We start from the raw sequence: 16866 nt of genomic DNA, 5'->3' as shown, positions 1-16866 counted from the left end.
CTTGGAGAGATGGATTTGAGGGTCTCCTTCCATCTCCTCAGCTACCTTGAGATCATTAATCACTTTCTCTGATGTAAACCCAGCTGCCTCAGTGTTTAGGTCTGTTATTATGCAGCGGGCATATGAACTTGTTGGTCCTCTAACACAACCATTCAGCTTATTTCTAAACCTCACTTGAATAACGAAGAATCAGGGCTTTGTCAACTCATTTTCTTTACTTTAAAATATGTTCATTATTGAGGAATCCCAGTTATCCATGTCAGACAGTTGAGGGTCCTTTCTCAATTTCTTTATTTTTTTAACCTCTCATAATTAATCAATGACCATCTCTCAATTCTTCCATCCTTTTAACATTTATCTATCCTCTCCATTACTTCATTCCTGAAATTTAAAAAAAAAAAAAATGGACCATTATCATTCAAAGTACCTCTTGATAGCTGTCTCCCAAGCACTCCTTTCCTGTTCCCAATAGTAATCTAAATGTTGTTCCCATATACACCTTTCCCATATATGACCTGGATAATTCAGAAAAACCTAATCCAACCCCCAACTTCAGGGATAGGTCTGATTGATTGAATGGCAATTCTACCATCCTTATCCCAAAGAGTGGCTCCTAAACCTAGCTTTTCATATTCCTGTGAATGAAAGATTAGATGAAGAGCACATAATCCATTTCACCAATGAGACGCAAGGGGACAACTGCTGGAAATTTTCTGAAGACTTAAAACCTGAATTAATTCACCACATGAGGAAAACCAGCCAGAAGATAAAGTATAGCCTAGGAACAAAAGAGAAATGGATCTGAGACAAGTGCATTAATCCATCTTCAAAGCCCACCCTACTTCACTACTTTCATTGCATGAGCCAATAAGCTTACTTATTTATTAACAGAATTTGACTTGGAATGTCTCTCATTTGCAACAAAGAAATCTTAACTATTGGTTTTCTCTCACCATGGTTATCACAGCAGTCTCCCAAGTTATTTCTCTATCTATGGTATAACCCCCTAATGTTGATCATTCATTCTCTTGACAGTGATCTTTTGAAAAACTTTTAAAATCTATCCATGTGTTCCCTGCTTAATCTCCTACCATGATACCCTATCATCTTTAAAATAAATTAAACCTCATCAACCTGACACACAAGATATCAATTATTGAATTTTTTTCTGTCTCCCCAGCCTCATATCTCCCTTCTTCTGAATGTAAATTCTATGCTACAACCCTGGTCAAATGATTATGGCTCCCAGAACACAAGGTTATCATTCACCTCTTTGCCTTTGACATGCAGGTTTCTCATTGTAGAATTCAATTTAGCTCCATTCTCTTCAGCAACCACCTATTTTGAACCTACATTGTATCCAAATGTGTGCAATGTGCTGGCAAAGTTGTTTTCTCCTTGCTTACCTGATGCCACCCTGTTGTAAAGCCTGTCTCCTCCTTGGAGAACTGTCCTTTGTCCTCTGTTTCATGCTTCCTTTCTTGTTAACACATATCCACTGTTTCAATGGTTTGTTATAATTGGCCTCTGTTTAGTGTCTGTCTTAAAGGCAAGATACATTTATTATTTATCTCTGTATTTCCAAATTCCTAAGGTTGAGGTTGGTATATTGATTTATTCACACAATTAAGCAAACAGAAAACCAGACCATTAAAATTGAGAGTCACATTAGGTATGAGCTAATACTAAGGGTGAATGAGTGAGGTGACCTACTGCCTGCTGAAAAATGGCCCCTGATACTTGGCTTCCATGTAAGGGGGGCCATAGCAAGTGAAGTGGCTGATGGTGATTGGAGAGCATGTGCAGATGCCGGAGGCATGCACATCTCTGCTCAGATCATTGCTGGGAGGTAAATAGGCTCCATGTTGCCAGCACATCTGATGTTCATTCAAAAAAAGAAAAGAAAAACCCACCACACAGGGCCAATATGTTTGGCCTCCCTTCTATGGACTAAATATGTCCAGGACCCGATAGCATCCTCCAATTTATTCCAGTCTCATTTTGCAAGTGAGGAAACCAAAACCAGAACCAAAACACAGTTTCCCCTAAGAGATCACTTGATTGAAAGTACATGCCTCTCCTTCACACTCTTATGGACCCTGCATATTTAACAATTTGGAGCAGTTTATCTGTATCCCTCCTCCATCACAGTGCACGTTCTATGAGTGTAGAGAGTGCCCTTATCTTTCTCCTTTCATAGGACCAGGAACACAGTGCTCTGGAAATACTCCTTGAATGGATATTAAATGGAAATCATCCTCCTGGAAGACAGTATTTGACTCTTGGCATCATCACCACCTTTAACATATAGATTTGTAGATCCACTCAATAGGACATTTAATAAAACTTTCTATGCTGAACTCTTGAAAGTTGGGAGTGGAATGGATGGCGGATCTTAAAGTACTGGGAGAGTTATGTGGATAAGTCTCTTCTACAAGGCATAAAGGTGACATAGAAGAATAACGGCTTGTGTTAGGCAAAGAGGGAGAAGCATCAGTTATAGAGGTGGATATGGAGAGCTTCCTTAACTGAGTGACCAAGTGTATGTAGGGTTCTGACAAATAGAGAATGAACTGTTGGCCTGAGGAGTTGGTGTGCCACCTCAGTGAATGCTGGGCATACTTTCACAGTGTCTTGCTGCATTCATTTTTGCCTCCATGAGCATCTCTGTACTAAGTAAATGTGTAACAGAGTTTTCCTAGCTGTAAAAGGCAGAATAATGGCCTGCTACATATCCATAGCCTAATCCTCAGAACCTGTGACTATGTTAGGTTACATGGCAAAGAGTAACTAAGGTAATACATGGAATTATTGTGGCTAATCAGCTGACCTTAAAATAGAGAGATTATTCTGGATTATCCAGATAAAACCAATGTAATAATAGAGTCCTTATAAGTGCAAGACAGAGACAAAAGAGCCAGAGTCAGGTGTAAACTAAAAATAAAATTCTAAGCCCCAACCAACTGTACAAACCCCCTCTTGGCTAAGAAGACACCAGAAAAAAACTTGAAAACTAACAGGATGGGAGGTCAAACACACCTGGTTATACTCCCTCCCTTTTGGAGTTTAGAGAAAACAATGTTAAACTGGAGATCATAAGACTGACAGGACAGACTTTGTGGCAGTCAGATACCAAATTACAAACAAGACAAAAGGCCATGCCAGGCAAGGGTTAAGTCATCCACCCCTACACTTAAAGAATAAATTATGTTCTAATTGTCACAAATTTTTCCTTTTTCTCTAGCAAGAGGCTAAACAAATACTGGCCTTGAAATAAGCAATGTTGAAACTTTCCACTTTACCAATCATTAAACACTGACTAACTGAGGGCCCCCTGTCCCACCAGCCCTAACTAAAGCTTTGATTGGACAAGAGACTGATTTCAGCAACTTTCTCCCTATTAGAAGACCGCTGACCATGGATAGGTTTTGGTCAGTTTACAGAGGCTGCACACTTGAGTGCCTTTGTGTTCTGAGAAGACATTTAGACATACAGGATCTAATTGTCATGTATCTAAGTGTTAAGTCTCCACGTCAAAGTGAACATAGACTGTATGTTACATGCATGTTTATTCAGCGCGCATTGTGTCAGGACCACCTTCCTGAATATTCAGAGCTTCTCCCACATCCTGTTAAATATGTATGTGTAGCCAATCTGTTCATCATAAAGCTCCTAGCCTAACCTCTCCTCCTTTGAAGTGCCGTCTCTTCTCTTTGCCAGAGACTATGCTTCCGACTCTGTGAAATGGTCATGTGTAGGCTGCAACCCTTTACAAGAAATAACATCTCCTTTTCTAAATGTGTGGATCTTGTGGTTTTTAAATTGACAGAGTCTGTGATATGTGACCATGAAGGCAGAGGTTAGAGTGATGAAGTTGTGAGCTTTGAAGATTGAGGAAGGCAACCATGAGCCAGGCTATGTAGGCAGCCTCTAGTAGATGGGAAAGGCAAGGAAACAGGGTCTCTAGAGTCTCCAGAAAGAAACACTCCCTTATTTTTGGCCTAGTAAGAGTCATTTTGGACTTCTGATTCCAGAATTGTAAGAAAAGTAATTAGCATTGTTTTAAGCCGCTGTTTGTGGAAATTTGTTGCAGCAGCCATAGGAAATTCGTATATTAGCTGTTTGACCTTGACAAATCACCACGACTGTTGGAGCCTTGCCTGTGTGACACAGTATATAAAATCAACCCTAAAAACTAGCTTTACTCTTATGATTAATATTGCATAGACAATACTATTGAACTAACAATAGTTTTAAAGGAGTGTAGGCCTCTGCCTTTATCATAATTGTGTTCAACCTACATGCTTAATTTTTCTGTTTACATGGTGCTATCAACCCTGAACAGCTCTGGGCAGAGAAATCTGGCTGACTCATTGCAAGCTTCACTGAATTCCCACTGCATATTGCCATGTTCACTGACTGAGGTTTTTGCTGGAAATATCTGTTGCCTAGTTAAGGGAGTGTTCCCTGCTTTGAAGCCTAGGCAACTGCATATGTGAAAGTTTCTGGTTTCCTGGGATTACAAATTAAATGTCAGGGAAGATAAAAATGCTGTGAAAGGATTCCAAGAAGCAGTGCAGTGAATTAGGTAAGGAGAAGAATCCCTGCTTGGCTTGGGAAGCACTTTCATTGAAGCCACTAATAGATAAGTCTTAGATGATGGCATTCCCCTCATCCACAGCTCCTCACCTATTATAATAAAATTGGATGTTGCGCTGGTTGAAAATCATGCACCCTTTCTCTCCCGAGTAAGATCAGGAATCAGAATAGGCTGTGTTTTTACCATTAGCAAGTTATATTTACATTCTCTTTGATTCTATTTCCTCATCTGTAATATGATACTAAAAGAGTAATAAAAGACACTGCAAAATTTAAACATGATAAGGCTAACATTTTTGACTGCTTACTATGTGCAAGGAATTGTTCCAAGTACTTTTAATGTAATATTTATTCTTCACAACATTATGAAACATTCTAGTTTTATAGATGAGAAAATTGAGGGATAGGGAGATACATTTCTCTAGGACTCAGAGGTACTAAGTGCTGAAAATTTTACTAATGTGCTTAAATGCCTCTCTAAGATTTGGTACTTGGCATGGTAAGGGTTCAATACTGTGAACTGATGTTATTATATATCTGCCTTGCAGTGTAGTGTAGTTGTTAGGATTAAGGAGAATGTCCTTCGAAAATAAAACAATAGCATGTAAGTAGCATTTCTACAAGGGAAATGCTATCACTCCTTCCTCTTTGTGCATTCTTAGCTTGCCTGGCATTTGCAACCACATCCTAATTCTTCTTCCTCCAGTATGTTCCCTGACCTCACAATGCTGTGAGAATGATATTCTAAAATGCAAACCAGAAGGTGGCATTCCATGACTGAAAGCAAATATGCAATATATTCAACTCCTATAATGTACTATAAAGGCCTTTCAACATGCCGTGGTTAACACCCACCTCTCCAATCCCTCTGGGGCTCCATGTTCACTAATATACTTTATTCAAGCTCTGTTAAAATACTTACTTCATTAACTATGGCACACTAACCGTATCACATTACTTTTTGGCTGGACACATTTGCACATGTTATTTCTTGGATGTAGAATATCCTTACACCATTTTCATGCCAGGTCAAGCCATGCTCACCTTCTAAACTACGTGCCTGATGTGGTGCAATATTTTTAGTGAACATTAGATAATGTGCAAAGTGACGGGTCTACAAATAACATTTTTGCAAAAGGAAATATCTTATCTTTTGTTCAGTGTTTTTATTTCCTGGGTTGAATTCCCTCACTCCATTCCTTGTTTCTTGTTTTATTCACACAAGCCCCCTGGTTGTTTTCTACTTGACTTTTATCCTTCTGTTTGGTACACAGTTCAGGTTCTCCTAACTCCAGGATTCAGCTTCCTTCCCAGCTACATCATTGTTCCCCTTATTCACAGACAACCATCATGGTAATACCTCTTTGGGCTCCCACCACTTTCAGGACCTCCCCTTACTGGAGATTAAGGCCTGGGATTTTAGATCAAAGGTCAACTTCTTTTGAGAAGTCTTTTCTGATCTCTCCAGGAAAAGCTGTGCTCTCCTCCTATGGAGTTGGTTCGTTGTTTTACCACAGCATCCATCTTGTTGGGTGACTAATATGTACTGATTCTGTATCTAGAGTAGAGTGGGCCTCTCTAGAAAGCAGCAATAATGTTCTAACTATTCCTCTTGCAGGCCTTACCACTTAGGTTTGGATGAACCATTTAACCTTCTTTTAATTTCACTTTCCTAAACTATGAATGGGTATAATACTTTTCTATAGAGCTATAAGAATTAGGCACCATGTAAAAACATAGAATAGTGTCTGCACATAGTAAGAACTAATATTTGTTAGCCAATACTATTATCTAAATTCAAAGAGACACTGGACAATTTCCTCAAGACTGAAGGTGAAGAGGAGGAAGAGGGTTGGCTTTGCCTTCTCAACTTATTCAGAGGCCACAACTGATCAATCATTAACTATGGCATCAGCCTTAACCATCAGAGTGAAGGGTAAAGAACCAGAGTTATGAATTTGTTTCATTGCCATTGCATCAGTACCCAGTGCATCTGGAGTAGATCCTAGGCACCTATGACATCAGTGATGTCCAGCCTTCCATAGCCCATCTTTGTGGGGTTGGCTGTTCACTTTGCTGTTTGATTGTCTCCATAGGCCTTCTACCAGGGCTGCCTATGTCAAAGGATATACCCCTTTTGACCCATGACCTGGGCTTTGCCAAATCTCTTCTCTGAAGGCCAGATCTGGTCTTTTCTACATCATGGCTGAATGCTCCCAAAAGCCTGTTTATTCTACTGCTTGAGCACTATCAATTGGACTACTGTCTGGGGAGGACACAGCCCTATAGCCCAATTTGTGTTCTCAGCCCTGGCTTGTCCTCCTTATTCCCCTAGTGACACTTCTAAGTTTCCAGAATTTCTTGCTACTCAGAGTTCATATGAGTTATGTGAGAGGATGACTCATATTTTTGTAAGAGTCGAAAGACTGATGACAAGTAACTAGATTCTGATATTCCATCCCTTCCTTCCCAAGCCAATTTATAAATTCTGATGATGCATTTATTGGCAAAGGCTCTCCCTTCACTTCCTATTTCTATGTGCTTCAAGACCATCACTACATCTCACAAAAAAGAGAGTTGTTTGATCAAGCTCCTCATATTGTTTGGTTCGTTCAACTGCCTTTAAAAAAAATGGAGAAGAAAACGTGTTTTCTCTTAAACCTGGATATCAGTACAGGCTATCAGTTTGAAAGTAACTTGTAGCAAGTACTGCTTATTAATATTATCCATAAAGTCCATCTGGTACCCAAATTCCTATCATAAAATGAGATTTTGTGGTAGGAACATTTCAAAAAGAGCCTTTGTGTAATGCAAAGGGGTGTAACTACTAAATCAAAACCAATGAATGTTCACCCAGGCCCATCTTTCATATTCTTTCTAAAGATACCTTTGAATGCAGTGGGATGAATTCATCTTTTGGCATAACTTTTAATACCTAGATTGCCTCTTTGCACTATGCCAAATAGAAAACCTTCAGTCAGGGACAAAATCTCATCTGTAGAAATTATAATTTTGTGAGTTTGTTGAAAACTCAAAGGAAAATTTTCTCTAAGCACTGGTTTCCCAAAAGATCTTAAAAGGTACATTTTTGGAATTTTTCCTGGTGAATTAAATTGTGAACTGGACTATGTGACTTACTGCTTGAACAGTTTAGCTTGTGCTCTTCTTGATAAGAACTGAAGGAAATATGAATCATAAAAAATGACTTCAGAATTAAGTAACCAAACATAAGGATTGGGATGGGTAATAATGGAGTCCTATAATGGACTTATAAAAGTACATGACAGAGCTCTTCTATATATGTCTATTCACTTTTATTCTGGGCTTTAGAAATTATCGGATGCTATTTTCCATGTGAAACTCACTTTTTTGGACTTTGAATTCATGTTATTATTCTTGACTTTTAAACTAATTAATCTTCTTTGGTTTTATGAAATCAGGATTATCTTCAGCTATTCCTTTTCTAATTCTTCATAGTTTGTCAGTCAACAAGTCCTGCCAGTTTTGTCATTGAAATGTTTCTCTAGTTCTCACTCACTTCCACCACAGCATAACACAAGACTGTCAAAACACATACCCTCCAGTTACATTACCAGTATTCTATTTCAGGGTCAGCAAACAACTGCCTGTGGGGGAGTATGCCAACTGTTTTTGCTAAGAAAGTTTTATTGGAACACATCCATGTTCATATGTTTATGCATTGTCTGTGGCTTTTTTGGCATTACAATGACTGAGTTGAGTAGTTGCAAAGTCTAAAATATTTGTTATCAATCAGGCTTTCCACAAAAAAGTGTTTCATGACTCCTGTTCTAGTTAGTACTTGCATCACTTGGGTAATTGTAGACAGTCTTCCCATTGGTTTCCTTGGTGCTACTCACTCTAAAACTAATCAATTAATCATACTGATGTCAAAATCACTTTCTTTCTCAGATTCTAGCAAATTCCATCTAATTCTTCAAGGTCCAGATTACCTTCAACCATAAATTTAGGAACTAAAGATACACAGGTGAGCAAAATAAGCCAGATTCTTTTTCTTACAGCTTTTGTTCTCTACTTTAGAGCAGATAGGCCATCAATCAGCAATGATATAACTGTGTAATCTGTACCTCGACAGGTATGATAATCTAGACAAACTGTCTAGATTTAAATACTAGCTCCATTCTATGCCATCTGTGTAACTACGAGACATTTACCAACTTTTAACCTCAGTTTTCTTATCTCTGCTATGGTTTTAGTCATTAAATGAGATCATTAATGTCAAACATATGATATTATGTCTGGCACATACAAAATAGATTTAAGCAATAATTATAGAGAAATTATAACTTTGGAAATAATGAGCAGAAATATTTAGGTTTGCCTTCAGTGTTGTGGAATAACTGGTATGACTGATGTTTACACTGAAATCCAAGGGTAGGCTATCAATAAGAAAAGGAACAGTGTTCTGGGAACTGGGATAAGTACATGCAAAAATTTGGAGGAAGAAAATTTTCTAATTCCCTGAATGCTAAATAATTGCTGTCATCTCTGTGCTCCCTATAGTACTATATTTATACTGCTAATATACCTGTTAACACATCATGTTACAGTTGTGCTTTTGAGGATATGGCCTGGTCTTACATTTTCATCTTTGTATTCCCAGCACTTATAAGAAGCTTAACACATAACACAAATGCTCAAAAAAATTTGTTTCGTAAAAGCCCGCAAAAGTCAAACAGCATGATCTTTCGAATCAAAAAAAGCCTAGGCTTAATATCAGGTCTGCCATTAAAAGGTGGATGACTTTGAACACATTGAATGACTTCTCTGACCCATGAGTGACTCAGCTCTCAAATGTGGAAAGGAACACCTGCTACACAGATTCGTAAGACTTAATTACAGAGCACAGGAAAAACTTTTGTTGTGTCTGCACATAATAGGTATTATTGATAATGAAGCTTTTATTAATTTGGACTCAGGGTAATAGCACAAACTCTTTTAGAGGTAAACTGAGCAACTGAGAGATACCAGCTGACTTCACAAACATGCAGTCCAGGTAAACGGACTAAATATCCAGGTTTTATGCCTACTTCTTTTCATTTTATCCAACAAATATTTATGGAGTGTTTACTCTGTGGTGGGTACCTGAGAAGGTGCCAGGAAATTTATATTGAACAAGACATGTCCAACCCCTGCCTTCTTGGAGCATACAGTTTAACACAACATGATTGTCAAGCATATCATGCATTTTGTCCGAGATAATTTTTTAAGCAATGTGTAAGTAGCCTGTGTAGACCCTTACTTAGGGTAAGTGAACTCTGAGTGTCTTTAATTGAGAAGGTACTGAGTAGAGCCAGAAGTGGCATATTTAATTTAACTGGGCCAACAAGAATGAGTATTTGTTTTGTTTTTGTATTTTTTTCTGCTTATATTCCCAGGAAGTAGCCAATACAAATACAGTGATTACTCACTCTGGCATCAATCCTACCACATAAGGCCTTAACCTTATTGAAATCACCTTCCCTTCTACTATGCAGGTTTCTCTGTACCTCCTGCTCACTATTCTCTACATGTGATAATCTGATAATAAACTAATTAATAAATATCATTTGAATAATATATGTCATAAAAAAGTAAAGATCAAATAAAAATAGATAAGAATGATAATGGCCACTCTTAACTTTCTTTTTACCACAATCTAGGCATTTTATATTACTCCTAGTCCTCAAAAACTATCACAATTTAGAAATTATTTAATTCATTTTGCAAATAGAAAACTAAGTCTCAGAGAGGTTATCTGGCTAAACTCATTTACTGGGTGAGAGAGTGCACTTGGATTGTAGTATAGATTCACCTGAGCCTGAAACCCATGCACTCTCCATGGTGCAACATCTCCTGTGAGAGGCAGAATAATGGTCCCCAAAATGTTCACATCCCAATTTCCAGAACCTGTGAATATGTTACCTTACATGGCAAAGCGGAATTAAGTTTTCATGTGGAATTATATTGGATGATCTGGGTAGCCTAATGTAATCACAGAAGCCATTAAAAGTGGGTGAGGGAAGTAGAAGAGTAGGTAAGAGTACACTTCCACCAATCGTATCTAAGAGTATTATTTTGCTGTAGTCTTTTTAATGTGATGGGTAGGATCAACCTTGTTTATCACTGTTAATCCGTCAGGAATAGAATGGATACTAGTTACTTTAACATGTATTTATTTAATTAGACATTAATTCTTTCAACAAGTGCTTGTCAACAAATATATTTTTCAATAAAAGCAATTTTTATGAGATAAGATGTGATGTGGGGACTCAGCCCACTTTTGCTAGCTTTGAAGTTGGAGAAAAAGGCCACAGGCTAAGGAATGCAGGCAACCTCCAGAAGCTGGAAAAAGAAAATAAATAGATTCTTCCCTAGAGTTTCCTGAAAGGAACACAGCCCTACTGACACGGTGATTTTAGCCCAGTGTGAAGGTTAATTTTATTTGTGTCTCTAGACAATACAGACTAACACACACTGTGAGACCTATGTCAGGCTTCTGGTCTACAGGTATTATAAGATAATAAATTTATATGGTTTAAGTAGCTAAGTTTAAGTTAATCTGTTATGGCAGCAATAGAAAACTAGTACACCACCTTTGTAGGCACAAAATGATTTAAAAATATATGCCAGAAAGTGATAGAGTTACATCTTATCATCCTGTTGGAAAGTACTTTAGAGGATCAGAACTTAGAAAAAAGATGCATTCAGTATCAATTTTGGTATATGAGTAAGACTTCATGTAGAAATAAAGAATTCTAAGGATGAATTTAAATCAAGTCTTATTAAAATAGAATGTGATTGCATATTATAGCTGGGAGTTATAACTGAAAGGAGAGAAGAGAAGGAAGGAGAAAGAAACTAAAAACAGGAAAGGAAAGGAAAAAAATTTCAACTGTGTTTCTTTAAAAAAGAAAGCAGATTCGAGTAACTTATTTTTTGTAATTATTAAGAAGGAAGCAGCATGAAAACAAAAATAATAGAGCAAGAAACATCTTTTATCATTGCTTTCAGTTCTGGATCTTTGCATTACATTAATTCAATAGGGAAGTTTTTCTTCCCTCTATGCCTTATCCAAGCAATCATTTTACCTTTTTGAAAAATAAATAATACAAATAGGCTTTGTGGAGATCTTGCATTTACTCATGAAAATAATAGACAGATCTGAATTATTTATAAAGCCAATTATTTTTACAAAGACACTGAATGGCAGGTAATGGCGAAGGAGGGATTTGCTGGTAATTTAATTTTAAAAAAATTGTGAAGAAATCTGTGCCAGGTTTTAAAGCTTAATTAATCTGTGGTGCATTAATAGAAATGCTTGAAAATAAGCCCGTCTGGTGGTAACTTTGATTAGAGTGGGAAAGCTGCAGGCAAATCTAGTATCACAATGCTGCCTGCAAGTCCTTTTGGGCTTTTGCTTGCAAACAAATGTAAAGATGTGTGGTTATATGAACATTATTCTGAATTATATTCCAGGAAAAAAAAACTGAGCCTCAAAAGTTAAGAGCTAGACTAAGGCTTGAAATAAGGTTGCAAAACTCTTAAGGTTTACTAATTTTCCAGAATTCTAGAGAGAAATAGTTTCTTCTCACTTGAAACATTCCTTAGCTTGTCTATTCTTTGTTAGAGATGACTGTTGTGAGTTTAAGAAAACATCTATCATGATGTCTTTGCAATAACAGCTTTTTGTACTCTCATGTATCAGTTGATAATTTTGATTAATAAGGTGCTGGAGTCCTTCTAAATTGAAACAGCAAAATAAGCATATGTGGAAAAAGAACTAACAGTACCAATGTGTGCTCAGTGAAAAGTAAATTTTCCACTATTCCAGACCCCTGCTCCACCTCCCAATGACAATCAATGTCACCAGTTTCTTAATCAGCTTCCTAAAAATAGTGTGCTTATACACAAACCACTTATCCATTTATTTTACACATTTTTTTACAATGAGTAGTATTCTGCATCTTGCTTTTCTCATTTAACAATGCATTTCAGAGATAATTTGCTATCAGTACTTATAGGTTTTACTTCACACTTATCAATAAAGGGAAATTCTTCCATTTAATAGATATATCATAATCTATGTAAGTAGTCTTCTATTGATAGGCATTTATATTATTTCCAGGATTTTACCATCACAAAAACTCCATAGGGAATGTACTTGAGCATGTGTTTCTGCACTCATATGAGTATGTCTGTGGGGTACCTTCCTAGAAGTAGACTAGCATGACTAAAGCAAATAGATGTTTGGCCTTCTAACAGAGATTTCTAAATTGTTCTCCAAGAGGTTGTTCCAATTTACATTTCTGCCAATGATATCTAAGAATATTATTTTTCTGTAGTCTTTTTAATGTGATAGATATGATCAACCTTGCTTATCATTGCTAATCTGTCAGGAATAGAATGGACACTCATTACTTTAATATGTATCTATTTAATTGGAAATTCATTTATTCAACCAGTGCTTGCCAACAAATAAATTTTTCAATCAAAACAATTATTACAGGTAGATTTTTCCAGTTATCTATTGCTGTAGACAACTATCCCAAAACTTAGTAGCTTGAAACATTTTATTACTATTTTATCTCATGATTCTGTGGGTTGGGATTTCAGAAAGAATGCAGTGGGAACAGCTGGTACCTGTACACAAAGTAAAAATACAAACTGTGTTAAGTGCTATAAAATGTATACATGAAGATCCTCATCCGGTCTCTGGGATTAGGGCAAGGTTTCCTTGAGGAATTGAAATTTGAAATGAGATCAGAAAAAAAGGGGAGGAATGGAGTATGTAAAGAGCACCAGTGCAGACAGCAGGGCTTTAGAGAAAAGGTGGAGTGGGAAGAGAGGGGACTGATAGGTAAGGCATGTATTTCAGTGAAAGGCTAGAGCATTTACAAATTCTTTAAAATGGGAGATGACATGATGGTTCAAGGACCCAAAACAAAGTCAAGTGGCTACAGAGCACAGAGCTAGGAAAGAAGGCACAAAGGCTTTTCTTATGGGCCATCTTAAGGATTTAAGTCTTTATCCAAAAATCAGTAGGTACTAAATAACTAGGAATTGCCTTCCCACTCCAGGCTCTTGGTTTATTACTGTGTCCTCTCTCAACAATCCAGACTCTGCCCATGATTCAGGCTCCTGTGACAATGTCTTCCTCCCATCCTTTCCAGTCTCCTGGTTTATTTATGGAAATAAATCAGGCAAAGGATTTGAGATGCTGGAAGGTTTCTCTTTCCGATGGTTACCCTATTAGGAGTTAGTGCAGGGAAAAGAAACAATTCCATGTCTTTCTAGAAGTAAGGGTTTTAATGTAAGGAATTAGGTGCTTATAAAATGATTGGAGGGTCTATGGAGAAGCAAAGTCAGGAGGTCTACTAGTGAACTACTGATTGCAAGATCTAGCTCCTGTAGGTGAAAACCATCAAGACACTACTGGTGCTGCAGTCACAGTCACAGCTGCCTCACACCCATGGAACACCAGAGCAAAGAGTACAGTCATCTCCATCATGGACATTTGTTGGAACTTTGGGGAAATGACTCCCACATGCTTTCCACCTCCCAAATCTTGAAGGAGTACATTTCGTTGAAAGAAACCTAATTGTATACACAATCCTATTTGCAAGACAGCCAGTGCTAAGTGGTTTTCTAGCTTGTAATTGCTGAACAACATGAAAGGCAGTGGGAATAAATGCTGAGAACCAACAGATAAGGTCCAGTACATTCACTGAACCTCTCTTTCCTGAGAGAAACGTTGAGAAATAAGCAAGGGATGAGAAATAAGGAATGAACCATAGTAAATGCTCAATGATTTTCAGTAATAATTGAGGCTGTGGTCCGGGGAGATAAAAATTCAAAATGCCTGATACTGTGTTGGTCATTGTATGTACTTTTCGGATGAATGTCCCCAACAGATAGCACCTTGTTTCTCTAATCTGTTTGCAAAGAAGTTGAAAAATATTACAAAAAGTAAACATGGAGATCAAAATGTTTCATTCACAATTCACTGAAAGTTGAACTTTTATGTGTAGGATTATGTTACAGGTGTGTTATGTATGATAGTCTTTTCCATTATAACCAGAACTTTGATTCTTTTTCCAGTATATGTAATTATTAAAGTAATGTATCTAATTACTTTACCAGGTTTTGAGAAATAGTGTAATTGCCTGCAACTGAATATATCATATAATGAGAAAATGTGAGTTATCATTCTTGTCACTTTCTTGAAAAGTCACAACCTTTTGGTACTTCAATTTCCTCACATGTGAAAATAGAATTTTGGGGTAAAAAAATTTCCCAGGTACATCCTCTAAAAGTCTACTTTATTATTTTGTAATTTTATGAATTCAGTAAATTGAGTTGGATGCAGGCATAACCATACTGAATCTTCCATTTTGGTTTGAAGTCTAGAAGCTGCTTAGAAACTTTGAACTACTCTTCTCTTGTTGCTTTAAAGAAAACAAACCTATAAAGGTTTCTTTAGGTTTCTCTTTATAGGTTTCTCTCCACATCTCACTACATAGATTCTTTTTCATCCCTGAGGTAAAAAAACAATCAGTACATTATACTTGTTTTTCAAGAGGAAAGTTTGCAGTATTGGAAACATCCCTTTAAATCACCCTATGTAAACTTTCCCAGTGAGCAGAATGTCCAGTAATTCAGCATCCATAGCATAGACTTCTTATAATTCGGCATCCATAGCATAGACTTCTTAAAATCTGTCACTGGTAGTTAGCAAATACCATGAGAGCAGTTGAGGTCCAAGTCCTCATTCAAGACAATGTAACCATTTTGACCTACGAGGACTCCATCTACATACATTCATTCAACTTTCTCTGAAGACTCTTGTGTCACAAACAAGAGACCTCTATGCAGCGTGAGGCTTCTTATTTGAAAAACCAATTTCATGAACAATAAAATTTCACATTTTTTGGTTCTTACCAATTACAGTTGCTTGAAATGGATGCTGGGTTTTCATGAGCTGCTTTTTTAAAATACAAAGAACGAAGGCTTCCCAGGCATTGCTAGAGGTACCAGCTGTGGTCCTGCTGTGAGGACTTGTATAGGGCTGTCTTGTTCTATAAAAGACAGTAAAAAAATTTGAATTTGTATTGGGCATTTTTCCCTTCCAGCTGCAGAGTTTTTTTTTTTTCTGAATGCAATTTTTTATGTTGATGCTTCTTCTATCTTTATATCCTTTTTTGACCACTGGAGCAATTTATTGAATGTGATCTTTCTGGAAAGATTTTTGTCTTTCTAGAATTAACATGCTGAGTCAGAAGCTGTCCTATATATCCACCAAGCATAAACATCAAGATGCCTGACTATGTCAAGCTTACTCTGTAAGACGAAGCTATGAGTCCAAATGCCTATCAATATTTTTATCTCTTTTCTAATGGGATATCTTATTTTTCTGCTGTATTAATTTTCCTTTTCAGATGTCTGAGGTTGTATGACATTACTAATTCTACCTATTATAACTCAGTGTGGCTGTTTATCTGTAATGTCATTGCAAGTTTACCTGTAATGTTACCCAATATGATGGTATTTGAAGATGGGGCTTTTAGGAGATAACTAGGTTATGAGGGTGGAACCTCATTAAGGGGATTAGTGTCCTTACAAGAAGAGGCAAGGAACTACCTCAGTCTCCTTCCACCGTGCAATGATAGAAGAAGTCAGCTATGTGCAACCTGAAAGAGATCTCTCACCAGAACCTGACCATAGTATCACCATGATCTCTTACTTCCAGCCTCCAGAACTGTAAAAAATACATTTCTGTTGTTGACCAGCCACCTATGCTATGGTATTTTGTTATAGCTGCCCAAGCTGACTAAGATACTGACTTTAAAAAAGGTTCAAAAGTAACTGGAAGGTTGAAGGGGAACCTGAAGGAGTCATGCAGACTGATGGCTGCTGAAAATATTTCCTGGGGACTGTTCATTTATTGAGCCTGTGCTCCATGTCATGCACTGTGCCACAAGCTGAGACACAACAATTAAGTCTGTGACCTCAAAAAGCTCACACCTAATGGACAAATGAACAAGCTGCTTCAGTAGAGTGAGACGAGTGCGGCATTGGTGAGGGATATATGCCAGGTGGTTGGAATAAGCAATAGTTGGCTTCAATGTCACCAAGTAATTGGTGACATTTGTGCTGAATATTCAAATAGGATGTGGTGGCTTATCAAGAGGTCCAAAGCACAACAAAGGAAATATTCAATCAGTGGGGCCAGGGATGCAGAATTCTGCT

General features: G+C 37.3%; 1 long non-coding RNA gene across 1 annotated transcript; it reads right to left on the bottom strand.

Moving 5' to 3' along the window:
- Positions 1–199: 199 nt before the first annotated feature.
- Positions 200–16567, bottom strand: LOC129050659 (uncharacterized). Its single transcript, XR_008514349.1, has 4 exons — positions 16461–16567; positions 15559–15695; positions 1407–1542; positions 200–381 (listed from the first exon to the last, which is right to left on the bottom strand). It is a non-coding gene; the product is annotated as an uncharacterized LOC129050659 (long non-coding RNA).
- Positions 16568–16866: the final 299 nt, after the last annotated feature.

This window comes from Pongo abelii, chromosome 1 (genome assembly GCF_028885655.2).
Source record: "Pongo abelii isolate AG06213 chromosome 1, NHGRI_mPonAbe1-v2.0_pri, whole genome shotgun sequence".
Taxonomy (NCBI): Eukaryota; Metazoa; Chordata; class Mammalia; order Primates; family Hominidae; genus Pongo; species Pongo abelii.
Note: the sequence above shows the minus strand (reverse complement) of the source record. Positions and strands in the feature narration are given on the sequence as shown.